This window comes from Chinchilla lanigera, unplaced genomic scaffold (genome assembly GCF_000276665.1).
Source record: "Chinchilla lanigera isolate Chin_1 unplaced genomic scaffold, ChiLan1.0 scaffold00073, whole genome shotgun sequence".
Classification (NCBI taxonomy): Eukaryota; Metazoa; Chordata; class Mammalia; order Rodentia; family Chinchillidae; genus Chinchilla; species Chinchilla lanigera.
In genome coordinates this window covers 1,937,409-1,965,232 of record NW_004955474.1, presented here as the reverse complement: position 1 = coordinate 1,965,232, position 27,824 = coordinate 1,937,409, and positions in this window count along the sequence as shown.

Here is a 27,824-nt window from a genome sequence, read left to right as displayed (position 1 = left end):
AAGTAATAAATACACTATCATAATGTTCTGCAGGACTCCAAGATGATCCTTCTCCCCAAACCCTATCATAATAGAAACAAAGTGAGGGGACATAGCCCTTAGGCAGGACCACAAAACATTCTACTATTTCTGCTACTTAAAAACAAATTGCTTTTTAAATAAATTACTAGAGCTGTCAAAAAGAATTTACGGGGTCCATAGCAACATACTATGCCAGGAGCTGTGTGTGATTGCTATTCCAGTGATGATAGCACATCCAGCTCTTATACTGCAACTGGCCCCACCGTCTTATTACTTCCATGATAATCTAGTCATTGCTAAATGGTCAAAAACTTTGATATCATAATGAGTTTTCTCCCTCTGCTAGATGGACTCCTTAGTAAAAGAATGCACAAGGTCATTTACTCAAGTAGAAATAATATGTGTCCTCTCTTGCTCAGAGAAGTGTTAATAGCTTATGGGTTTCAGGGCTAGAGTATGAATAAAGTAGATGGTTCTGTTCATGGCTGGCGGAGAATTTGAGGTTTTTGAGGTCAAAGGAAGGTCTGGATGCTCTCCAGCAGGAAGTCAGATTCCTTGCATTTTACAGGATTAGGCGGTGGTTTCTGCACCCTCACTACATGCAGTGAGAGTCCCAGTGGCCACGCTCAGCTCAGAAGGGCCAGCAGAGTGAGCCTTCTTAGGAGGATCACATGTACTTAAACAATCAGCAGCTTGGCGGTGAGCAAATCACCAGAAACAGAGGCTGATTCTTGTGCAATTCCATGAGAAAAGAAAGAAAGGCCCATTAAAAATTATTAGATTCAGATATGTCATTGTCCAGACAGTCTCAGATAAGACAAATTCCATTTACTCAATAGCATCTCTGAACATGTTTTTATTTTTTTTCCTGGCACACTCGTATTCATCTTTCCATATTCTTGAGTGATTGTTTATAAGACGCCTACGAATACCCAAATCCACAAATGTTCAAATCTTTTACATGTAATGGCACAATATTAGCATATAACCTACATAGATTCTCCTGTATACTTTAATCTCTAGATTACTAATAAAACCAAATGCAATGTAAATGCAATAGTTGTTCTACTGTATTGTTTGGGAAATAATGACCTAAACTTCTGTCCATGTTGAATAAAGATGCATTTTTCCCCGCATCTTTTTCAGTCTGAAGTGGGTTAAATGTAGAACCCACAAATCTGCACGGCAGACTGTTTCCACAAATCACTTTGTAGCCTCGATACAGAAGCAATCAGAAGGCAGACGTCTGACCAGCTAAGTCAACATCTCGCCTTTTAAATACTTTCCAAGGAGATTACTGAAAGGACAAATTGTTGCCATGCTCCTCCTATCCTTCTGATAGGCAGTAAAAATCTTATTCTAACAACAACTAAAAGTAAAATTTTTCATGTAAGGTTTTCACAACCAACATTGTTAAAATCACCCATGCTATAAAAATAGTACGGTTCACTCCTGGAGTTCTTAATTCAATGCAGATTTCTCAACACCCTTAGAAAAGCAGAGTAATTTGCCCAAGGTCTGCGGCTTTCCACATTATTATAGGCCCAGCACAAAGAGAGCATTCTCTGACTGTTACCCATTGCATAATGGCTAAAAAACCATCAGGGGAATTTTCTTCTGAAGTTGGAGACTATGTTTTATTGGATTTTTTTAAAACACCCAGGCATTATATTCAACAAATTCAGTGGTTCCTCTCTAGTTAGCAAAACAAATGGTGTATTATTTAGCTTGACAGATACTGCACTTGGCTCTATCTGGCTATCCATAATCTTCTCTTAGAGGCTAAACTTATAAAAATTCCTAGGGAATTTTTCTTGTTCCAGACCACTGAATGTTTAATACAAGTGTATTTTACATGCAGAATTATCAAGAATAATTCTGTGAAAAGTATTTTTTATTGGTTGGGGGTGGAGCTCCATGGTAGATCACATGATTCACATGGACAAGGCCATGGGTTTGGTCCCCAGCATCTCTGTTCTCAAAAAAAAAAAAAAAAAAAAAAAGGAAAGAAAAGAAAAGAAAAGAAAAAGAAAATTTAATTTGTTAAATTATCTGGGAAATACTCAGAGAAATCCAATAAAATTTACATCACAGCTAGAAACTATTCAAGAGCCATGGCCTTCCATTTCAAGATTTTTTTAAAAATCTAGTAAAACAGCTTCTAATTTCACTCTGAAGTGTCATTACTTGATTCACAGTAGGATGCTTACAGAGGGTTCAAATAAAAAGGAGAGGCCATATGTTTACTTATTATTTGTATTTCTTCATCTGAGAAATGTATACTCATCTCAGATGTCCATTTTTGGATTGGGTCTTTGAATTTGAGGGATCTGATTTTTTTCACTTCTTTATATGTTCTAGATAGAAGTCCTTCGTCTGAAAGACAACTGGCTAAAATTTTTCCTACTCCGTAGGTTGTCTCTTCACTATGCTGGTGATTTCTTTTGCTGTGCAAAAGCATTTTAATAGGATGAGATCCTAATTATAGTGATTCTTTATATTATTGCCTGCGCAATCAGGATTTTGTTCATGAAATCTTTGCCTACACCTATGTCTTCAAGGATTCTGCCCATTCCCTAACATCACTAGTCATTCAAGAGATGTAAATTAAAAGAACACTAAGATTCCATTGCACCCCAGAACGAATGGCTGTCATCAAGAAATCAACCAATAACAAACGCTGGTGGGGCTGTAGGGGGAAAAGGAACCCTGCTCCACTGTTGTAGGGAATGTAGACTGGTGCAACCACTGTGGAAATCAGTCTAGACATGCCTCAAAAAACTAGGATTAGAGATACCGTTTGACTGAGATATTCCCCTTCTGGGTATCTTCCTGGAAGAATTAAAAACATTGCACCACAGTGATATATGCAAACCCATGTTTATAGCGGCACAGCTTGTAATAGCTAGATCTTGGAAACAACTCAAATGACCATCATCTGAGGGTTGGATAAATAAGATTTTTTTATATACAATGGAGTACTACTCTGCCACAAAGAAAGATAAACTTGAGACATTGCTAGGTAAATGGATGCAACTTGAGACCATACTCTTAAGTGAAATAAATTGGATTCATACATGTAAATATCACATTGTCTCTGGGTCCTTTGTAAATAAGGACCAAAATATACAACAGATATTGTGAAATGGAAAGAAATTGTTCAAAAGGAAAGAGGAACTAGCGGGGAAAGGAAGGAAGGGAAAAAATTATAAAATGGAAACAAATCTTTGTAAATAGGGAAGGGAAGAAGGGTTGAAGAGAGGCAAGGTCATTGGGAAAAAAAGAAGAATCAAAATATATCATATGCAGATACAAATTCCCTGTAATGAATATGATCATTATATATATCTAAAATGTACCAACCAACTTGATTAAAAAATTTTAAAAAGACAGTTTAATAATGTGCATAAAAATGTAGGTGTTTTGTCTACTCATGTATTTTATTTTCTGTGTCACTATTCCCTTGACTTTTATTTTTATGGTATTTTTTCTATCACTTTTGGGTGGCAGAAATAAAGCATGTTGGTATGAATGTCCCATTGCCAGGGACCAAAAAGAAAAAAAAAGAGAGAGAGAGACCAAAAAGCCCTGTACAAATTCTGTAATTCACTCTCATTTGTTTCACATCTGCACTTGCAACCTAACAGTGAATGAGGGTTCTGGGCTCACCCCGAAAATGATGGGTGAGTTGTTTCCCATCGGTGTGAGCTCGTGCCTCTGCAAGCAGTGATCCCTCATAGATCCAGAATTTTCAAAAATTAAAAATAAACCTTTTAGAATATTATACTCTGGTGATTTCTGTAAATCACAAATGTTTCAGAAACCTGGAAAGAGTGTTCTCTGAGATGTTTTCCGGAAAAGCTGGAGGCCCACTCCTGGGCATTTCAGAGAAGAGAGTGTTAGTAGATCTGCATTCTACAAGGGAACAGTAATCCAGGCTTGTCCTCTGGGACCCAAACTGTAGATAGCAGGTCTAGGAAAGGTCATTTTTCCCAGAATCCACGAAGCCAGTGTTCAAAAAGTTTTTTTTCCTTCTCCTTTAGCCAATATTTGAAGAACTTTATGGTCCCTAATTTTGTAAATGGGAAAAGAATGATCAAAACCAGCACAATGGAAAGAACTGATAGCAGAGCTTTTGACCTACTAGTATGATAAGGAACTGAGAGAACAGAGGTAAAACATGACCTAGTAAGGCTCTTCTGTGATAGGTTTAATTAACTATGTTTCTAAATAAACCTTATATTACTAAGACCTGTTAGATTTGGCCCCTGAGAGATAAGTTACCCTCGGCTTCTTGACCAAGAAAAGTGATTCTCAGGGGCTGGGGATTTAGCTCAGTGGCACAGTGCCTGCCTGGCAAGCACAAGGTCATGAGTTCGATTTCTGATACCGGAAAAAAAACAAACAAACAAACAAACGAAAAGTGATTCTTAAAGTTTGCTTAATGCTGGGGTTGGGGATTTAGCTCAGTGGCACAGCGCCTGCCTGGCAAGCACAAGGTCATGAGTTCGATTTCTGCTACTGGAAAAAAAACAAAACCAAAAAAGTTTGCTTAATGCTAAAAGTACAAAAGCTACTTTCAGTAGACAGAGACAGGGCATTTCATTCTTTTCTTCCTTCAGTCTTCTCTGTAGTACTTTTGTTAGCAAGTGCATCACTCTGCAGATTTTTGAACAGTTCCTGTGCGAGAGAATGAGACATTGGCAGTGGTGGTGTTTAATACGTATTGCAAAGCGGGATAGCATGAATCAGGGACAGCTGACTTCTGTTTTCTTCCCATGAGGTCCAATGTTGATTCAAATATAAGACTCACAATAACCCTGTTTGTGACTATTTTGCAATTTCAATGAAAGCATATAGATTTTTTTTTATTTCTACTGAATTGGTGATATAATCTGAGATTTTAAGAAAGCAAAAATAAAACAACTACAACAACAAACTCAATATAGACTGCAAGATTTCAGCTTTTCCGTTTTGGTACAAGTATGCTATGCTTATGGTGTGACTGGCAATCTTTATGAGCCCTTTCTCCCAAGAATGGACAGTATAGGTCCACAGAAACTGCAGTAAGAAACACTAACTTCCCCACCCTGTCCCTACCCCTGTCCTTGTCCCTGTCCCTGTCCCTACCCCTGTCCTTGTCCCTGTCTCTACCCCTGTCCTTGTCCCTGTCCCTGTCCCTGTTCCTCTCTCATTTGTTAAAATCCTCTCATTAAGTTTTTGGTTAGTGTTTTTAGATAAATAAGAAATATAATCAAATTCAGCAATGTGTCTGTCTTGTGGGATGGGCGTCTTGGGGGTAGGAGGGGTAAGAGGCTACGCTCCTTTCCACCAGTCCACAGTAGCTTGAACAATGTCCATTTGTGAGCTGCTTGCTTGGTTAATCTGGTGAGTAGTTTGTAGATCTATTTTGCAAAGGGGAAAAAACAAAAAGGAAATTATTTTTCCAAAGTCAATGGTGTGCTGGAGTGGGCAGCTCTGTCTGTGTGCTGCTCTGTCTAGCCTACCTACTTGACCTGGGACAGCATCCTTTGAGGAGGAGCTCCGTGACTTGATCAGAATTGTGTCTGCTTGGTTCTCAGGACGGACACCTAGGACCCAGCCTCATCTGTAATGGCAAAGTAAGTCTGAGTTAAACCCAGAGAGGTCCTGTTGCCGTGCACTTCCCACCTAATAGAAGCAACTTAATCCACTTGAAGGCAAATAAAAGCCTAGCGAAACCAAACACCAGTGCTTGAGCAGCTTCGCAGAGCAGGTAGTGTGAGAAAGTCTAGGAAAATGTGTCAAATTAAAGGCTTATTTCCATCCCCAAACTCACTAACACAGTCACAAAGGAACGACAAATCTCATAAATTCAGGAGATACCAGCAGGGGAAACGACAGGGCACCGATGAGCTCAGCACATTTTTGGAAAGTGGGAAGTGGAGGGAGTGGAGGCAGCCAAGATGGCGGAATAGTGACGGCCCGCGGACTGCAGAGAACAGGCCGCTCCGCAGGTCAGAGAGCCCAGGAGATGGAGCGTTGGGTCCTTCTCGCTGTGGGACCGAGATGCGAGGCCAGTGGCGGGGGATCTGTTGAAGACTTGTGTTAGGAAGTCCGAGTCCCCTCATCCAAGACCACTGCCCCTCATTTTCTCCAAAATCATCATCACCACTGTGTGCACCAAAGGGATGCTCCTGGAGGCCCTCATTAGAAAGTCTCCATTTGTAGATTTGGAAACACTTGAAGGAGTGAAAATGAGAAACAGTGAATTCTTTTTTGTTGTTGTCTTTGAATCAGCGCCTCACCTTGCAGTGCAGGCTGGCCTTGAACTCACTATGTAGTCCAGGCTCGCTGTGTAGCCTTGAACTTTCAGCCATCCTCCTGTCTCAGCCTCTGGGTCTGAGATTACAGGCGTGCACCACCACTCTCAGGTAAGATGTACTGAATTCTGCAGCGGGGACTACAGGATTTCACAGTCTTCTCCCTTTCCAAGCCCTTGATTTCAAATACCAGAAGCCACCAATGTACCTGCCATGTAGGAGCCTGAAGGCCTCCTCTCTGGAGAAACGGGTAGGCTGTGATGAGCAGAGCTGGACACAGACCCTGGGGAATGCCCTGGTGCAAAAAGGCCTCACAGCAGCCATCCACCCGCAACAATATCTATCCTTTGAAAGCAAGTCTGGCCCAGAGACAGAGTGGGTCCTCTCAGAGACAGGGAAGAGCTGGTCTAGAGCTCAGGCTCAAATGCTGTCAGTGGGATTCACATCCAGCCCTCTCATCTGAAACCTCTATTTGGCCATGGGACCAAAAACCTTGCTGTGCCCCTTTCGTATCTGTGCAGTGGAGATTGCACAGATCGTTGTTGTGGGATTTGCACTGGCCTGCTAGGGTTGCCACTGCAAAGCACCAGAGGCTGCGTGGCTTAAACAACAGAAATCTGTGTCTCGCCACTCTGAAGACTGAAGTTTAAGGTCAAGGTGCCCTAAGGCTTTGTTTCCTCTTAGGCCTCTCTGCTTGGCTTGCAGGGGGCTCCTCCCTGTGTGTCTTCTTTCTCCAAAGGCTAATAGGTCTTTACCTCTTCTTCCAGGCACATTGGATTAAGGCCCTCCCCTGTGGCTTCCTTTTAAATTAATCACTTTTTAAAAGACTGTATGTGCAAATACAGTCACACTTGGAGATATTGGAGGCAAGGAATTCAACATATGAATTTGAAGTGGACACAGTCAGCCCATAACATAATTAAATGTGTCAGTTATCCAAAGGGTGTAGGGCACTGTTTGATGAGTGCTTAATGCTGTTTGATATCTCATTTAAAGAGGAATCGGTGGTCCCAAGTCATCTGATAATCTGAATGAGGCTCCCAATTTGAAAAACTAAGACCTAAAAATATTTTTTGAGACAGGCTCTGGCTATGTAATTCAAGCTAGTTTAGAAATCACTGTGTAGCCCAGGCTGGCCTTGAACTCTGGACAATCTTTCTGCCTCAGCCTCTCCAGCATGAGGATTATAGGCACGCACCATCCCACCAAGCAAAAAATTTTTTCAAAAGAAGGAACTTGGCATAAACTGAGACAATGCAGGGAGCAGAATAAACTCAAAGAAAGTATAAATAACATAGAGGAATAAGTACCAATAACAGATCCAATGAGAAAATACCAGAGCAACGCGATGGACAGTTTAGGAGAAGAGACAAGGACATGAGAGGATTAAAACAAGAGTTGGAGATGTTTGTGAACAAAGAGTTTGGAAAAGCGCTCTTGATTCCACATGAGTGATGGGACTGAAGGGACACTGAACTGTGATGAAATGGCAGCAAAGACCCAGAGATATCTGGGAGGAGCTGTGGGTCCCAGGCTGATCCCATTGGGCCTTCTGGGATCCAGTAATGCTACTGAGAGCGCAGGGTGCCGGCAGATCCCGCAGGCACTGGAGAGCTGGATGCCCCTCAGAACTGTGCTGAACTGGAGCTGCACCTCCACAGTCTCACACTAGCCAGGTACTGGGTATGGTGCCCAGGAAGGGAGCATGCCTTCGGGTAAGCAGCGCTCTCCACCCCTCACCCACCCCAGAGACGGACTCTGGTACTGCTGTCACCTGCCAACACTTCCTGCAGCTGCGGCACTGTGTGCTCTGTCTCTGAAGGGGTCAAAGGAGAGGCAGGAGAATTCTAAGAGGCACACAACAGCACCCTCTGTGGCTTCTGGCCCTTCTCTGCTCTCTCCCTTCGTTAAAGACCTGTAACTCATCCTCTCTTTAGATCGTTCTCATGTATTTTTTTAAATTTTATTTTAAAAAGAAAAAAACTAACAGAACAACATTCACATGCATTTTATGATCTCACTGCTATCAGTCAGCAAAAGGTATCCTACAGCTATCAGTGGGCAAAAGCTAGGCTTATTTTTGAAATTTTGTGTCCTCAGGTTTTGAGAGTGTCAGCTGTCTTGCTCATGAAATCTTTTGGTTCTGCATGGACCATTTGCACATGTAATTTGAAAATCTTTGCAATGCGCTAGTTGCTGGCTCCTCAGAGAAAGATCTGCAGAGATATCTCAGGGTGTCGCCTACTCACCGGCTTGTATTTGAGCTCTTTCTTGGTCTCTTTCTTTAATTATTTTAGTTTTGGTGCTGGGAATCGAACCCAGGGCCTCACATATGCTAACCACAGGCACTCATGCTAATCACTTATATCGCCAACACCTTCTCTAGCATTTCTATACGTTTGCGGTAGAAGGGATCCTCCTCTTTAGCTTAGTCCATGCATGAACAATAGCTCTTTCAGAAGAGCACCTAGTAGCAGCATAAGTAAAATAATTTTTTAGATAAAGACTCTTCAACCTGTTAGAGGTTTCTTTGGCTTTATGACAAGAATTTGAAAGCGTGGAAAATCATACCATGCAGTTTTAAAAGCATAAGAATTTACTTACCACAAAATTTCAAAAATAAGCCTAGCTTTTGCTGACTGACAGCTGTAGGAGGATAGGGCTGCACGTGATTTTTGTGACATATGTCTTGATTACACACACTGGCATTGCATCATCTGGACGTTTAGCAATAGTAACCTGGCATTTTGCCATTGTTAAGAACCTTAAAACCCACTTTTCAGCCATTTTTGGTGTATGATCAAATAGTGCCTATATCTTTCTTATCTAAAGAAAACATTGTAGATTGCATCATGACAAAATTGATGATGTGTGGTTCAACAGGTACTGCCTGGTGCATCTTACAAAATAAGAAATTTAGAATTTTCAAGCCTTGTTTATTTCAAGTATTCTCTTACAGTATCACCTTTATTGCATTCCATAGCTAAGCCTTATATTCATTAAAGATATCATGTTTTGTCGCTATGTAGATACATAGCATGCCAAGTTATTTGTTTTTTATTTTAAAGAAAATAGTACAAAAAAGAACAGTTGCAAAATATAAACAAAACAAAGCAAGGACATTAAAAATAATAGTGTTTCAAACCACATGATAGGGATTAAAAATGGTTGTTATATTCCATATTGTTATCTTCAATGAAGTTGCTCAGATTACCAGATGTACGAATAGAAGATTGAGCAAACCTTTAAAGGGACTAAGAAAATAATAATTTAAAAGAACATTAGAGACAATACATAGTTTTACTAGACAGGATTGTAGGAATTCACCAGGGGTTGTTATACTGCAAATTGTTGTCTTCACATAAATTGCTCAGATTACCAAATATAAGCTTGCAAAATTGGTCAAAATATTAAAAAAAAAAACTTTTAATCATTAACTGTTCCCCTCAAGAAGCCATCAGACATCAGCAGTACAGTTATGTCACCTATCCATATATATATGTATATGTATATATATATATATATATATATATATATATAGCCTTAGTTTATGAAGACTTTTTTTTAATTTAAAACCTACACACAATTCCTAATTTGAAAAACAACTCTTGTCAGGCAGGACAAGCCCCTTCAGTTATAAGCCCAACACAGAATGAAGATCTGGGGCTCCTGTTCCAAGCATCTGAAGAGTTTCAAGATGGCAACTCTTGGGCATTGAAGCAAACATGGCAACACCTGAGTCCTGATTAACTGCACAGTTCTTAAACTCCTGATTCCTGGACACTTCTCCCAGAACACAGGAAGCTTGGAGCTCTCTGGTGTTATCTGGTTCTCTTATCTTGCTTTTCTCATTTTTCACAGCATCATCCTACACACACACACACACACACACACACACACGCACACACACACACACACACAAACTTCCTTCATCCCCAACATCAATCTTCTGAGGAAATTCTTTAAAGACAATCAACCTAGAAGAGACATGGGTGCTCCTTTGCAAGGATTGCTATGGTCCAAACTGTTCTCTTCAGCCCCTATTTAACTGTCCCAAAACCATGCTAGCTGATCAACAGCCCATCTCTCTGCAAAGAAGCTCTTCCTGGTTAACAAGGTATCAAAGATGTTCCTGCAAAAGGAAAAACCACTCCTTTTGAAGGTCTTTTGATAACAAAGGGACACAGCCATAGAAAAGACAGGAGAAATAAAGGAAGCAAGGTGCAAGAGATATTCTCTTCCTGTAAACACACAATTTGCTTCCGCAAGCCACACATTGTTGGCTTATTTTTTGAGTTAAAATAAAAGAGACAGAGAGTAAAATGTATGTCCTAATAAAATAAAATTTGTAAAGACTAAAGAACAGGTGGCAATGCAAAAAAGATCAACCAGCAAGAGTACATCAAACATAAGGCTTCTGCACAGAAAGGAAATAAGAGTAAAAAGACACCCTGTATGAAGACTTGAGGAAGATATTTGTAAACTATATAGCTGATGAGAAGCTGACTTCCAAATATATGTAAGAAACTCCTACAACTTAAAGGGGAAAAGTCAAATAATCTAATTTTTAAAATGGGACAAGTTGGGCGTGGTGGTGTGTGCCTGTACTGCCAGCTCCTCAGGAGACAGAGGCAGGAGGATGCCTTCAGCTTACGATTATTTGAGTCTAGTATGGGCAACATAGCAAGATCCCATCTCTAAATAAATAATTAAAAATAAAATTAAAATGGACCAAAGATGTAAATAGATATTTCTCCAATAAAATCACACAAACAACCAACAAAAAGGACGCTTACTGTTAGTACTAATCAAGTAAATAGAAATCAAAACCACGGAGATATCATCTCATACTTCAGAAGGGTTGTTACACTTTTTTAAATTTTATTGTAAAGAGAGTAGTAAATGAGAGAAAAAAAGAACAATAGGAGCACACCAGCATCACAAACATAAACAAACCAAAGCAAGAACATTTAAAGTGACACAGGGTTTCAAGACAAAATAATGCGAATTAACAGTGGTTGTTATATATTGTTATCTTCAACTACGTTGCTCAGATGTAAGAATGGAAGAGTGTTCAAACCATTAAAGAGAATAAGAAAACAATCATTAGATAAAACTGTAGAGATAATACAGAGTTTCACTAGACAAGATGGTAGGAATTCACCATGGTAGTTCCACTGCATATTGCTGCCTTCAAATCAGTTAGGCCTGTTACATTTTTTAAAAGTGTTGCAGACAATGAAGACAAACAGGAACCCTTGCACCTGTTGGTGGGAATGTGAAATGGTGGGACCTGCTATGGCAAATATACGCGGGCTCCTGAAGAAACTAAAAGAGAGCTACCACATGATCCAGTAGTGATACTTCTGGGCATCTATCCAAAAGAAGTGAAGTCAGGATCTCAAGGAGATGTCTGCATCCCCAAGTCCACTGCAGCATTATTCACAATGGCCAGGAAGTGGAAGCAACCTAACACTCCATCAACAGATGAATGTGTAAAGAAAAGGTGGTACATCTATGCAGTGGAATATTACTCTGCCTTTAAAAAATAAGGACATTCTGCAATGTGTGGTGACATGGCTGAACCTTGAAGGTGTTGGGAGAAGTGAAATAAACCAGGTGCAGAACAACTGCTGCATAGTTCCACTTATACAAGCATCTTCAACCAGCAAATGCGTAGAATAAAACAGTGAAATAGTGAGGGTCAGAGACAGAGGGGAGGAGAGAACAAGCAATTGCTAATTTAGGGTTCTGAAGCTTCAGGTAAACTGGAGGAATAACCTTTAGACACCTGCTGAACACCATTACCTAAGTAAACAATGCACTAAAATTTTGTTAAGATGGCAGATCTGTTAGATGTTTTTAGCATGGATAGTAAAATTCTAAAGAAATCTGATGAAGTCTCACTGTGTCCCCTGCTCTATGTTTTGTACTGGTAGAGAGAAACCCTCAGGAGCTGCAGGGAGGAGGATGAACAGCGCTGTCTCACAGCCTCGCCTGGCTGTCCAGGGGGCTAGGGTGCCCTCGACCACCATGCAGCCCCTGCTTCCTCTCAGCTCCTTGCCTCCTGTCCCCAGCGAGGCAAGGCGCCCTGCCCTGTGAGTCAACTTCAGCAGGCTGTGAAAGGGAAGCCAGGACTTCAGCACATGCACAGCACAGTTGACTTCAACTACAAAACAATGACATTGGTGAGGAGTTGGGGGAAAACGCATGGTAGAAACCATTCTACCACAATTCCACTACAGATGCAGCAGATTTAAACAAGCCCAACAGCACAGATCACTGGGGAGTAGAGAATTTTGTCTTTAATGTAATTTATCTAATCATAAATTTACATAGTTTAATTTTTTCAGGACTAGAGGCTGAAGCAGGTCCTTTGACCTCAGCTACATTTCCAGCTCTTTTTATTTTTTATTTTGCTACACGGCCTCACTAGGTTTCTCAGGGTAGGTTCAAACTTGTGATCCTCCTGCCTCAGCCTTCGCAGAGTGCTGAGATTACAGGCATAATTTCATTTTTACTGATGGCTATATTCAATAACATGCTGCAAAATTCCAAGAAATGTAATAATCAGCACACACAAATCGGTAGGGACTAGCTCCACAATGCCATTGTCCCACAGAATCTCAAATGTACCTCACCATGGCCCTGTCTTGATTGATTGTAGCTGTGTGTTTAACTTCTGCCTTCCCCGATAGCTGTCTGCTGCTGAAGGCAGAATTCCTTACACCATACTGCTAAGCCAGTATTACCCGCCACACACCTGGAAGCATGTTTATAAACAAATAAGCAAAATGAGAAATCAGCATCATGGGAATCAGGCAGGTATCAGCCCTGGCTATCAAGAGCCAGCTTTGAGGGACAACCCTGAAGGCCACTAACCTTCTCTGTGACATGGACGAACTCCATTGCAAAGAGATACTCACACATCACCTAGAAGAGTGTCAGTGACACACACAGGCTGTGTCATACACAGCAAGACTCAGGTTGTGCACTTACAAATGTGAAATACAAAGGAAAGCCCTGCCACCGCAGAAAGGCAGTAGAGACACAGTGTGGACAGATACGACTGCCCTTCATTCCACAGAGGTATCTTGATCACCTGGCACCTGTAGGCGCCGGCCCAGGGCTCAGCAATAAAGCAATAACCAGATAATGTTTCCTGTCCATGTAGACCTTGCATTCTCCTGAGAAAGACAGACAACAAATAAATTAATGTATAATAAAATACCAACTAAGGGTGAATTGTATGACAAAATAAAGGGAAGATGGGGTAAAGACTGAGAAGATGGCAAAGAGTGGGAAGTGGAAGGGAGACCGGACACCCTCATGGAGGAAGAGGAAGTGACATCAGCTCCACACACTGAGCAGGAGTCGCCTGGCAGGGTGGGAGACCCGCAGACAGGAGAAGGACTGCAACACACAGGGGCTGGGGCGAGTATAGACTGTGTGCGTGTGGGGGTAGGGAAGGAGACAAGTGTGGGGGGACAAAGAGAGCTGGGGGGGTAGTACATGGATAGGAGCATGTTAAGGCAGACCCTGGGGCCACTTAAAGGTCAAGGAAAGAATGTAGCTTTGTATTGCACATGTGAGGTTGTTTAAATTGTCAGGAATATATTTTACAACAATCACCTAAGAGGAGCGGTGTGTGTGTGTGTGTGTGTGTGTGTGTGTGTCTGTGCTAACTTCAATCAACACCCCAGGCAGTTGGTTAATATTTGTAACACGCTGAGCTGTAATTCACACTCGGGCACCAGTGTTCACAGGACCCATAATCCACAGCCCACATTCCACAGCTGCTCTCAGCGAGTACTTACAAAATCATTCTCTAAGTCTCCACCACAGGGTTGATGAAATCGCATCATTTCATCATAGAAATAGCTTTCATTGCTCTCGTGAGCAATAGTGAGTGAACACAGTTAGCTAGAAGTGTTCCACAAGCATCCTGGCCTCACGTGAAGAAAAGGCGACAATCTGGCCGGCCCCACTGTGTGACCCTCACAGGTCCTGCAGCCCCCTCCCTGCACCGTCAGGGGCACCCACACCCACACACACTTGCATTTAGTAAATGTGTCCTGATTTCTGTTAGGGGATGCTCATCTTCTCCAGAAATATCGCCATGGCTGTCTTAAACAAATCTTGTGAGTGGCCAAGGATAAGGGACTGCATGAGATCAAGGAGCTGTGTCCATCTAGCAAGGATTGCCTGGGTGGCTGAACGCCCAATATGCCCAGTTAATCCCAAGGGAGGAGCTGTGGGAAGGAAGGCATGTGACGTTTGTCCACATCCAAACAAGAGAGGTCAATGTGTGCGAAGCCCCGGGAAGGGAAGAGTGTGTAGTAACCTGAGTTTGAAATCCTTCCTTACAATAATAGGTCAGTAACTTCTGAAGATTTAGAAATGTTCAGTAGTAATTACCACATAGTCTCAATGTTTTCAGAAGTTAGAATCATATTAAATAAATACCTTCTGAGGACAAACCCTGGTTGAAGAATAATATTTTAAAATACATTTTTATTAGCATGTGTTAATTTTACAAAATATAACGTTTCAATGTGGCGTTCTTACACATGCGTATAACATATTTTGATCATATCCAGCCCCGCGCCCTCCCTATATCCCTTCTTCCACTCCTTTTGTCTAATTAGCACTACCTAAAGAACAAACAGTATTACAGCTGGAATAATACACCGCTTGGTATATGGGGAGCGGTGTTCTAAGGAAGACCCACGCTTTTGAAATCTCAAACCCCCGCCACAAGTAGAAGCATTTCACATGGTAGTGTTTCACTGTGAACCAACTTAAGATTTTTTCCAGCAAGATGATCTTTGCTCTGGGACTTCACACGTCACAGACAAATCCTTTCTGGTGTAGGAAGACTCACGTACAAAAGCAGAGTGTTTCATGATACCCCCGCAAGACACATAATTGCTATGAAAGCATTTTATTTGCCTTCTGGAATTGCTGGGTCAGGAATCCAGGAAGGACTGCGGCTCTGGCTTGGGGTCCCTCTGTAGATTCAGATGAACACTGGCTGGTGCTGGTGTAGTGGGGCTTGGGCCAGCAGGGTGAGAGCCAGGTACCTCTATCTCTTCTCTCTCTCTCTTTCTTACTCCTGTCTCCGTCTGGTTTCAGGGTCTCCACATACGGTCTCTCTGCATGGAATAGTTTTGGGGCATCCTTACAGTATGGCACCTCAGGGAAGATGGGCTGTTTCCGTGGCAGATGATTTCCCGAAGAGCCAGTGTCCCAAGAACACATGACAGAAGAGTGTTACATTTGCCTCTCCTTCAAGGAGAGCACAGTAGACTCCTCTTTGAGGGCAAGTATGTCCATGTCACACACAGGATAAAGCACTATTGTAACCTCTGAGGAAAATACAGTCTTACAGAAGGACACTGCGGGTATACTGCACACAGGCGTGACATCAATGCCATTACTCCAATTCCACAGGTGGAGTGGCTTAAACAATAGAAGTTCACTTGCCACTATTCTGAAAGCTGGGAAGGCTGAGATCAGGGTGACAGCATGGGTGGCTTTTGGTGTGGGGCCTCTTTCTGGTTTGCAGGTGGCTGGTTGGCTTCTTGCTGCATCCTCGCTTGGTGATGAGCAGAGAAAGAAGACAAGATTTTTCATGTCTCTGCTCAAGCTTAGGATAGGAATGAATCCCATCACAAGAGCTGCACTACCAAGACCTAATGACCTCTCAAAGGCCCTGCATCCTGGTGCCATCCTACTGGGACTGGGGTTTCAACATATGACACAAAGACGGAGTCCGTACAACCATGCACATCCTGTTCCAGAGTGACCATAGTTGTTAACATCCAGTGAGCTGTCACCATGCCCCCAGCACTTGCCAAGTGACTGACATGCGTTATCTAATCTTCAAAACATTTCCAGGAGGCAGAAATGAATAATTTCTCCATTTTGGTTTTTTTTAGCGGAGTGAGGGTACCAGGAATCAGACTCAACTCTGGCACTCAGGGATCAAACTCTGCCCTGCCAGGTAGGTACTGTGCTGCTGAGCTATATCCCTGGCCCTAATTTCTCTATCTTCAGCAAAATTAAAGTAACTTGTGATGGAAAGTCTCTTCCAACTCTAATAGTCATGTCATTAAAATACAATCAAACTTCATTAAACAAAAGCCCAATTAAAAATATCTGATTGATGGAAGTTTCCCTCTTTGCACAATTAGAAAAATATAATTCAAAATAACTTTATATTTTTATAGTTCATTCTGCTTAATTCTAATAAAATCTCGCCCAGAAGTGATCTCTTGTCTTGGTAACTGATCTTCTGGCATCCGCAGTGTCCACATCTACAAGCAGGTGTGCTGTCAAGTGTAGCTAGGATTCCAATGACAACTATTAACAAACCTTCTATTAGCCAGAACCCTCTGTCCTCAGAGCACTGGAGTTAGCTATATTATGTTTTAACTTCATGTCTACATTTTTATCCTTTTATTCTTAATAGTACCATGTAAATGGAAAATACTGGCGAACTAGACTTTCCACAATAACTGATGTTTTGGGAGGAAAATAAATCTCACTTCCTTGATTTGTTGAACTGCTCTTCCGGGGTACTTTATTAAAGAACCATGTCAAAGAAAAGGAAACTTCACTACTCTTCTCAGCCCAGTCTACTCCTGCCCTCGGGATTATGTATGTGGGAAAAACTATTCACAGGAAAACCTTCTGTTCACAAGCCACTGTCTTTCTTACCCAAACTACCTGACATATGAAAATCATCATGTGGATCTCAATATTTTATTCATACTACTGATCCTTTTTGTATAAGCACTGATCCTACACATTTTAAAAAATAGCTTTATTCACCTATCCTATAATTCGCCCACTTCAAGGGTAAAGTGTGCCAGCTCCTATGGTGATCACAGAATCATGAAATGCTCACCAGAGGCTATTTTAGGACATTATCATCCCATAAAAAAAGAAACTCCATAACCATGAGCAATCTTTCTTTGTTTCTCTTATCCTGCCCCCCAGCGATCCCTTATCTACTCTCTGTCTATATTTGCCTATTCTGGGCACACTTGTCCTCCTACCTAACCGCAATGTATATCTTCTGATCAGTAAGTCCGCCTCCCTTCCTCCACTCCTCCCCACTTTTCTTATAAAACTTCCTGTGCAAACAGTAAACCATTAGAACATATATCTGTAAACATCTGAAAAAAACATGAACTCGAATGGGGGTATCTTACACACTCTGGGTTATTTGAGAAGAGGAAAATCCCTTTTTCATGCATTCTTTTCAGTGTCTGGATAATGACAGCAGTATGGATGGTGACATTTCAGGGAGCATAGTCAGAGGCAGTATTTGCACGGGTGCCATCCTGTGAGATAGCCCACAAGGATGTGCAGCACCTCATTAGCAAAGCACACCTCGCTCCTCATCCAAGCAGAACCTATTGGGGGCTGGGATTTAGCTCAGCGGCATAGCGCCTGCCTGGCAAGTGTGAGGTTGTGAGTTCGATTCCCGGTACCAGAAAAAAACAAACAAACAAGCAGAACCTATCGGATCCGTATTTCCTGGTGCTGTATCGTTCATTATTTGATCACCCAGCACATTGCCTAGTGATCATCTCAAAGTCTTGCTGTACTCCTTCCTCATTTTGAAACCACAGGAAAGGCCTCAGCATTTCTGCGCCCCTATTTTCTCCTCTGTACAATGGAAATAAAAGCTACGCTAGGGTTGTTAGGAGGATGTAAGTACTCTACAAAAATTAACAATGGATTATGTCATGTCTCTCTTCCCCATCAGATGGCTTAGGGGAAAAGGAATTCAGAAGAATCAAGCAACCCACACCAAGCAGCTGAGTTAGGTACCTAAATTTTAGTTGTTTCTTAGTAGGGAGAGATAAATCCAAAATTCCCAGTCCTGTTGATATTTTATGGGCCTTAATGACACATGCTAAGGTACGCGTAAAAGGCCATATAATCATAATCAGAGATTTTGTTCCTGAATCGCTCTTTAACCTGTCCATATTTATTTCCTTTGGCCCCTGGCCATCTTGCTTTATTCCTTTCCCATTCATCTTGGTTCACCTTTTGAACTAAGTCTTGGTTTATGAACATTCCACTGCTTTTCTAAAATGTTTCCAGCTTGCCGCTTCCTGGAACAAAGTCTCTGTTTACTCTCAACTGGCATAGAACCAGGCCTCCTTCCCTGCAATGCCCCCCACCAACTGCTATGCGCCTCCTCCTGCTGTTTGTGGCCCTGACTGGCATGAACCACTTCTTGCCCTGCCTGACCAGAAGGGGTTGGCCAAAGCACTGGCCATATATAAAACCAACGTCAACTGGGACGCCAAGGTGAAATGAAAAATTAATTAACATTAAGGGTGATTTTGTGGGATTGTGAAATGGGGGATAAAACTCTGTGTGTGCAAATACTCTTTAATTTTAACAGGGGTAGAGGAGGAAGAGACAATAAAAATGGATAGACCTCACACTATCCAAAAGTTTAAAAGTAGGACTAAGAATTGTAAGAATCCACGCCTTTCTGAGAGTTTGAACAGTCGAAGTATGTGACATCCACTATTCTGTGCCATGAAAGGGGTAGAAACAGAAGAACCTGACACACGGAGGTCAAATGCAGAGCCTATCACAAAATAGAAAATGAACAAAACCATGACCTATAACCAATCATCTGTAAAATGTGGTTAATAATATCCATCGTGTAGGAACGTTGTGGAGATTAGAGACAGTGTAGTCCAATTCCTCAAGAAAGATGGCTTGAGTACATGAGTGATGAGAGTGCTGTTGAATTGAAAAATAAATCCCCAAAGGGGTGGCTTTGAAGGAGGGGCTGTCTGTGGGGCAGATTAGGGGAGGAGAGATTTCGAAAGTTGAGTACATTTCTCTGGCTTATTTCAATAGAGTAATTGTTATGGACTGCATAATCTTTTATTTCAAACAAAATCCTGAAACTGAGGGAAAACCAACTGAGAGGACATTTCATTCTCCCTGAGTCAGCACCTCTACAAAAGTTTATTTAACTCCAACGAGTAAACTCAAGAGAAAAATGGAGGGAAAAAAAAAACAAACCCTCTCAGCTAACCCCGCCCACTCTGTGGCGGGGTGGGAATATCAGGACCAAGTGAATATGTAGTATTTGTCCCACCCATCCGGAAAGACTGACGGTGAAAGGAGTCAACCTTAGAGTCAATTTACATTTAGGAGAACCTGGAATTTCAAAACATTCATCTGAACTATATTTTGCTAAAAAGTTGATATCCAAAAGTAGGTACCATTTTGTGTTCGACATAGAAGTGTTTAAGGGAAAACGGAGTTGCTCTACTTTACAAAAAGAGCTGCAATTTGCAGCTTCAAAGCTTAAACAGAAGAGAGAAAGGACATGATAATTGTTGTGGGATGAATTGTATCTCTTAACATTCGTAAGTTGATGTCTCCACCCTATATTCCTAAGGTGCCTGTGTTTTGAGAAAGGGCCTTAAAGAGTTGATTACATGTAAATGGGTTTATGTAAATGATGGTAGACTAATCTGACCTGACCTTGACCTGTAGGAGGAGGAGATTAGGACTCAGAGAGATACCAAGGTGCACACAGTCGAAATACAGGAGGACACAAGGACAGGGAAGCCACATCTGCAAGCCAAAGGGAAGCAGTCCTGAGAAACATGCAGGCCATGGCAGGACCAGGACGGCTATGACTAGCTCTCACTTTGGGCTGGTAGTCAGCAGTACTGTGATTCTACCACTTCACTCCAAAACTTCATTCAGAGTCTGCTACTCACACATGGTTCATCTTTCTGATGTTCCGGTCAGTGAAGGCATAAAACATTGCCCAGAGTGGAGCAAAGTCATTTAGACAAAAAATCGCTGAGGTAAGAAACCGAGGGAGGTGAAAGTGTGGGTGTGGAGGCTCAAGGCTCTCTATGCAGCCGGCCCCGACATCCTGGGTGCAACTGGCAGCTCTGAGAGAATGTTCTCTGAGAGGCGGAGCTCTCTCCTTTATAGATCTGAGGGATCCTGGAATGCCTGGAAGGTGAGCCTTGGGCAGATGCAAAGAGGGATGGTGTTTAGGAGACAGCTGTCATTTGGTGTGCTACTGTATGCTGGGTCTCGGAGGAAGGCAAGGCAACTTAATGTGTGCTCCACCAGTGGGCTCAGCTTCCTTCTGAAGTAGGCGTGCAGCGTTGTCCTGAATTCATGTAAGCAGAGGACAGGAGCTTAGATGCCATGTGCTGATTCTGTGCTCCTAAATTTCATAGGAAGTATCCCTGATTAGACAGGCTAGTATTTTAGTACCCATCCTGTCTTGATAGAATGCCATCTAATCAATAATAAATACCCTGGGACATAATCTACAATAAATACCCTAGTACATTAATGAGAAAGATGCTGGAAAGAATGAAAATGGATTAAACAAGTTTCCTTCTTCAACACCCTAACTATCTCACTACCTCTAAAGCACGCACAACTATCTAGTTGTTCTAGTTATTAGTTATTGCTATTAAAACTTTATAGAGCCTGTTTATAAATTAAACTTTACCATAGGCATGTATATACAGGAAAACATAGCATATATAAAATTCAGTACTGTCTGGTTTCAGACATCCACTGGAGGTCTTAAAGCACATCCCTGTGGATAAGGAGAACTCATGTACTTTACTCTGTCAGTCTCCTAAACAAGGGTTTGCAGACAGACTATTTTAACTAGCAACCAGATTAAAATCTGGAATGAATTTTTAAATATTATTTGCTTTTTTTCCTCTAGCAATTACTATTCCAAACAAATGACTTGAAACCTCCAATACTGCTGTCTTCACAACTGCAGTCCTTGTGAGTGTCCACTGGGGTTTCCAGTGTAACTCTCAACTTCTAAGACTGGGATTTTAGGGACCGGTGGCTCACTCCTGGCCTCATCGTTCCCTGGAAGGAAGGCTTCCGGCGCACAGGGAGCCACGGGTGGGGAGCGCCAGTCTTCCGGCTGGCTAGCTTCCTGCCTGGTGGCTCCCGGAGGGTGGGCGCCCAGCGCATGGGGAGCCATGCAGTGGCGAGCACTGTTGCGCGCCGGCCCTTAGGCCGGCTGCCGCCGCTCAATTGAGATCTATCATGACACAGAGAAACAGTGACACAATTGGCCCACCATGCACCAACTGCAGTTGCCCACCCACAGATGTGTGTGAATCATTGAAACTTTGAACAACCCCTGGGAATACATGCCATACAATGGGCCACTCTTGCTCCTGCCATTGAGAACCAGAAAGGTCCAGAGCCAGCGGAGGAGCAGCTGCTGAACAAGGACTCAGAGAACATGAGAATGCAGACTAAGCCCACGGAGTCAGAGGTCCAGTGGACTGGGGTCACGAGAGCCGCTCAGAAGCTGTAAACCAGGAGGACCTTGCACAATACCTGCAGAGACTCATTGGAAGCCATTCTTCCCCTGACAGTACAGGCTGTGGTGGAGCTCCGGAGAAGTCTGCAGCAGGATTCCTGCTGCCTGTGCTGACAGTTGGGGAGAGGACACTAACTGGTTGTGGGGTCCCAAAGCAATGGGAAGCTGGAGAGAAAAAGCTACAAAGAATGGCTTTCACCCCAGACAGCTCACTTGAGATGTTAGTAAGAATTGCCTCCTCAGTATTCTATAGCCATGATGAGGAGGAGGCCAAGGAGAGAAAACAAAGAGACCGAGAAAAAGCAGCTGCTTTTGCTGCACCACTAAGAGAAACAGATCCCAGGTCTGATTCCCGGGGCCCCAAGAAGAACTTGACAAACGCATTCATCTGCTACCATGGTTAAAAGCCAGGCCACCTCACGAGGAACTGCCCTAAGAGGCCCCATGGGCCATGCCCTGGATGCAAAGGAGACCACTGGAGATCAGTCTGCCCTCTGAGGTGGAGGCCCCAGAGCTCAGACCCACGCTACCAGTTAGTCCAACAGGAATGAGAGGGCTTGGGGCATGGTCTGCCTTCTCTCTCTGGCCAGACCGTCATCTCCAGCGAGGAGTCCTGGGTAATCATGACTATGGAGGAACAAGAAAACAGCCTGTTGCTAGACACAGGTGCAAATCTCTTGGTCCTTCTTTTCAATCCTGGCCTTCCTTCCAGCCATCATACCTCAGTGAAAGGAGTCACTAGTGAGGAGGTAATATGCTATTTTTGACAACCCTTAGGCTGTAACTACTTATTAGATCCTTCTTGCATATCTCTGTCTTCCTGAGAAACCACTTTGAAGATACCACCATGTATTACAGCAGCCATTGATATTTTCCTACTAATCTATCCATAACTGTGTAAAGTTTGTAATGTTCCTATCCTATTTCATAAATGGATGTCTGTTTATTATTATGTGTTTCCTACAACAACCATTGAGAATAGTTAATGATTTTTCAATAGGTCACTCATGTATAGCTCTATTTATTTTCTTTAGAAGCCACTTCGAAGATACCAAAGTATAGTACAACAACTCTTAATAATCTCCTACCTCTTTTGTCTCTAACTCACTATTATTTGTCTATTTGTTTTCCTGAGAAACTATTTTGTAGATAACAATATGTAAAACAATAACCATTGATAATTTCCTACCATTTTGTCTGTAATTTGCTAAGTCCCCCCTATTATTATGTTATCCTTCTTTTACTCTTTAAAATAAAAAAAAAAGACTGGGATTTTAACTATGCAATTTTTGTGAATTCAGCAAAATGTATATATATTTACACAGTATATATATATATACTGTGCTGAGGGTTTCATCTTCCTGAGGCTATGTTTATGGGCAGGGGAAAAACAAAATCACCAGTGGAAAGCTGTCATTATCACTTGGTCATGAGGGACGTTCCCAGACTTCCCTTTTGCTCCTCAAACAGGAAGTTAGACTCAAGCTTTCTTCGCAGACCAAACTTCACATATTGAAGATAAAAACTGCCTAAACCAAAGCCTTCTTGATATCTTCTTTTTCAGCTGCAAGTTCATTTCCCCAAACACAGCAAACTACATTCATTGTATTTTATAAAGGAGCATGCTTCCTATGATTTTCTGAAAGAGGCAAAAAATAGATATTTTCACAACAGCAGTATTTGAAGGTAAATGTTTTCATAAAAAAAAAAAATTAAGAACCCACAGGCTCTTTCTTTTCTCAGGATTGTGCTTATAACTGTCCTTACTCTTTGGGGAACATTTCTCTTTTTTTTATTTTAAAGAAAATAGTACCAAAAAAAAGAACAATAGCAAAATACAAACAAAACGAAGCAAGGACATTAAAAATGATACAAGGTTTCAAACCAAATGATAGGGATTAACAATATTGCATATTGTTATCTTCAATGAAGTTGCTCAGATTACCAGATGTGGGAAGAGAGGGTTGATCAAATTATTAAAGGGAATAAGAAAATAATAATTTAAAGGAACATTAGAGACAATACATAGTTTCACTAGGGCTGGGGATTTAGCTCAGGGGCACAGCGCCTGCCTGGCAAGCGCAAGGTCTCGAGTTCAATTCCGGGTACCAGAAAACAATACAAAACAAAACAAAAAACCCAAACATAGTTTCACTAGACAGGATTGTAGGAATTCACCAGTGCTTCTTATATTGCAAATTGTTGGCTTCACATAAGTTGCTCAGATTACCAGATGTAAGCATGCAAAATTGGTCAAAGTATTAAAAAAAACTTTTAATCACTAACTCAGGGGCATTTCTTGCCCTGCTTTCTTAGCCTGCTTTTACCCATTTTTTATATTCCAGTTTTCATATCACCTGCTTCACTAGGCCTTCTTTGACTACACTATATAAATACCATAATTTATTTGTAATTATTAAATCTGTTGGCTTGGATTGTGCTTTTATTTTGTTTTATTTTTTACCTTTCCTCCCTGGTCCCTCTCACTGAGAGGGAGAAGGATGTCGGTCCTATGAAATGGAACATATTTCAGGATCTTAGGTAAATAAGAGAGGTACTACATCTTCTGGGATGCCCCTGGCACAGCTGAGGCCTCCTACCATCATGGAAGAGACGTCTTCCCTGCGTATCCATGGCAGCGCATGCAGCCCATGTAGCCATTCAGGGAAAGGGAAGAGCTGCTCATATGAGAGCTTCCTCTCCCTCTACCAGCTCTGTGCTATTGCTCTCCGATTGTCAAACTCACTGCTGTTGCTATGTGCAGATTCTCCTCTCCTCTGTTCATAAACTAGTAAATCCATCCAAACATTGTAATTGATCACATTGACCTTAGCTACCCTGGGCCCTTCATTCTTGCAGAATGGTACTCATGTTCTCAAGGTAAAAAGACATCTAGCAGTAGTAATATGGTAGCAATGTGTTCATTATATACACACAAGCTGGGTAGAGGCAGCATGAAAGCTTTGGAGGTCCCCAGCCCATCTCCCCCTAGGCCCAGGCACATAATGACCGTTCTCTCTCACTGCTCTTACTCTCAACCTTATGCTTTTATTCTAGCATTCTACATAGCACTCTAGCATTGCTGTATAACCATCTTTAATAAATGTGCTGTGCTATGCACTGAATATCTGAAACGGGTACATTAAACCAACCAAAGGCCAGAGTTGTGCCTAAGTTCTGGGAGGAAGAATCAGTGTGGAAATACAGCCTGTGATTGGCATCAAGTATCACAGGTAGATGTGTGGATTCGCTATAAAGAAGCAAAAGTAAGATGCACTTCCATTTGGAGCTTTCTGGCTCAAAGTCACAATGCTATACTTCCTGTCTATCCTAGAAGAATAATGCAGCTGTCTACCAATTGGCATGTCATCGCACTCCAGCCCAAGGAGTCAAGCAAGAGGACAGCGCCACCTTATTTGAGTCAATAAGCATTAACTTGGATCTGGGAGGGACACGACAAGAGATTCCCTGCAGGTGAGTGCACGGTAATTTACATTTTCCTATACCAGAGCACAGTTATAAATAAATGTTATCTAGCCTGTTGTTTTCAATTTTGTTTCCAGAGCTGGCACATAGGAAATACTGTGTGGGCCCTGCCACCCCTCCAAGTCATGAGGGTTGGCCTTACAGCCTCTGCAAAGTGGCTGTCCCAGCAGTGAAAACGACACACTGGAGGTCCACTCAAGCGTGCAGCTGGCAGCCTTTACAGCTGGGTTATTTTTTACATGAATATCGGAACCACCATCCACCAGAAGGAATTTTCTATCAATTGTTTTCCTATCTTAACTATTCATTTTATTTTAAAAACCAAAAAACTGACAAAACAGCAATGAAGACAAAATCAAACAACACAAAAACAACAAAAATGAAACATGACCTCAAAACAAAATGATAGAAATTTACAACAGTTGCTAAATTACATACGGTTACCTTCAACAAAGTTGCTCGATCCGTTAGATATAAGAATTGATCAAACAATCAAGGATAAACTACTTTTAAAACTTTCATTTGCACTTCTTACGGAAAAGGTAATGTTGCCCAACTAGGACATGTGCGTATTTCCCGGAACGTTTCATAATTTTCCACATGTAAAGAAAAGTCTTTTGACTTCAATGAGCCAAAACCTCTCCAGCAACAGAGGGAACATAAGGTGACGACTAACACAGCATCACCAGGCGTTTCCCAATGTGTTGCTCACCCGAAGGCGGGGATTTTATTTTGGGACATGGTTCCCCAGTCAGTTACCGTACTTTCGCTGCCATTCTGACACACACTCGAATTTCCCTCCATCAAGTATCTGCTGACTCTGCTGACAGCATGAATTTCATTTTTAAATGTCTCTTCTATTCCTGCCTGTTTGTTGGTCTCCCCGCTGCCACTGTTTTTTCTTCTTTTTGTCTGTGAGATAAAGCAAGTCATAAGGCAGCACAGATACCTATATTTAACGGGTGTATAACTCTATGGATTAATGTGAAATGCCTTTTCCTATGATTTGTACACATTCTAGAACCACAGGCATCATTTCGGAGAGATAATAGCATATCATTTCATGGACGAAAGCACTGCCCTAAGCATTTGGACTTGGGACATTTAATATTTGCATTTGATGCCAGGAAACAGTGACTTATGCAAATTCTAAGTCAAGGTTTGACTTTGCCGAAGTCGTTACGGAGGTTGTCAGTGATTCCCTGGAGTCATGCGTGCTGCACCTGCCTGACTCACTCCACAGGAGTCGCCTCCTCCCTGCCACCAAGTCTGTGCTATTGCTGCCTGTGTGCTAAGCTCACTGCTTTCACCATAAAATATTTCCTCTCCTTCACTGCAAACAGTTCCCCGAGTGGTTGGGATTATTGGCATTTACAATATATCAACCACCATTTCCTGTGCTTATGAATGATTCATGATTTAATGCAAATCTCTGAGCTGCATTAACAAACTTCAGGGTTATGAGCAGAATCTGAGAATGTGAGCTTAGTCTGCTTTTACTGTTCCTCTCAAAGAACACAGTCACATTGTGGGAACCTACACTGTCTTCCTGCGTTCTCGCTGTACCACCCAACTCCGTTTTCTCTTTGCACCTTTCTTTATTCTCTTTTCTGTACACATTCATTTTAAGAGTTTTTGATCTACAAAAAGGAAGGAAGGAAGGTATAGCACCTTCCTTCCATAAAGAACCAGCAGGTTGCTTGTGATCACAGGAACAACGAAAAAAATCTTGGCATTTCAGGATGGTGCTCCACTGGCCAAACAGTCCTAAGAATCTGGAAGCAGCTGCACGGCCTCTGGTCTGGGGCACAGCAAAAGCACTGGTGCTAAAGGAAGAGTCATTGATTTATTTGCTTGACATTCTCTGAAGAGGGTGTCAGGGACAGAGGAATGTGGCTCCTTGATTTCTTAATATTCTATTTAAAATTCTCATGCTCCAGCTGTTCCCCTTCTGGGTATTTTCCCAGAAGAACTGAAAACATTGTATCACAGTGATATATGTGTGCCCATGTTTACAGCAGTGCAATTTGTAATAGTTACATCATGGAAGAAACTCAAATGCCCATCCACTGAGGAATGGATAAAAAAGTTGTGGTATTATTACATAATGGCATATTACTCAACTATAAAGAAAAATAATCTTGAGGCTTTTATAGGAAAGTGGACACAACTAGAGACCATACTCATAAGTGAAATAAATCAGACCTGTATGTGTAAACACTGTATTATCTCACTAGCATAAGAACCTGAGTGACTAAAATCTAGGAGGTACAATAGACATTGTGAAAGGGTAGGAGAGTGCTCAAAAGGAAACAACAACTGGGATGAGGGAAAAGAGAAAAGAAAGAAGGGGAAAAAATATATTATGTATATTCAGGATAGCTAACATAGTTGTACTACTGACTTTGAGGGCTCTATTGAAAGGAACAGGTAATGTATAAGTGTGTGATCAATCTTACATGTCTATATTTGTTTATCCAAATTGAGGATATCCATATGTAATACAACAACCATTGTTAATTTCCCATCACTTTGTCAGAGATTCTGTATTGTTTGTATTGTTTTTATGTTATTTTCTAAATGTATGTGTGTTTGTTAAAATGTTTTCACTCTTTTGTCTTTAAAAGAAAAAAAAG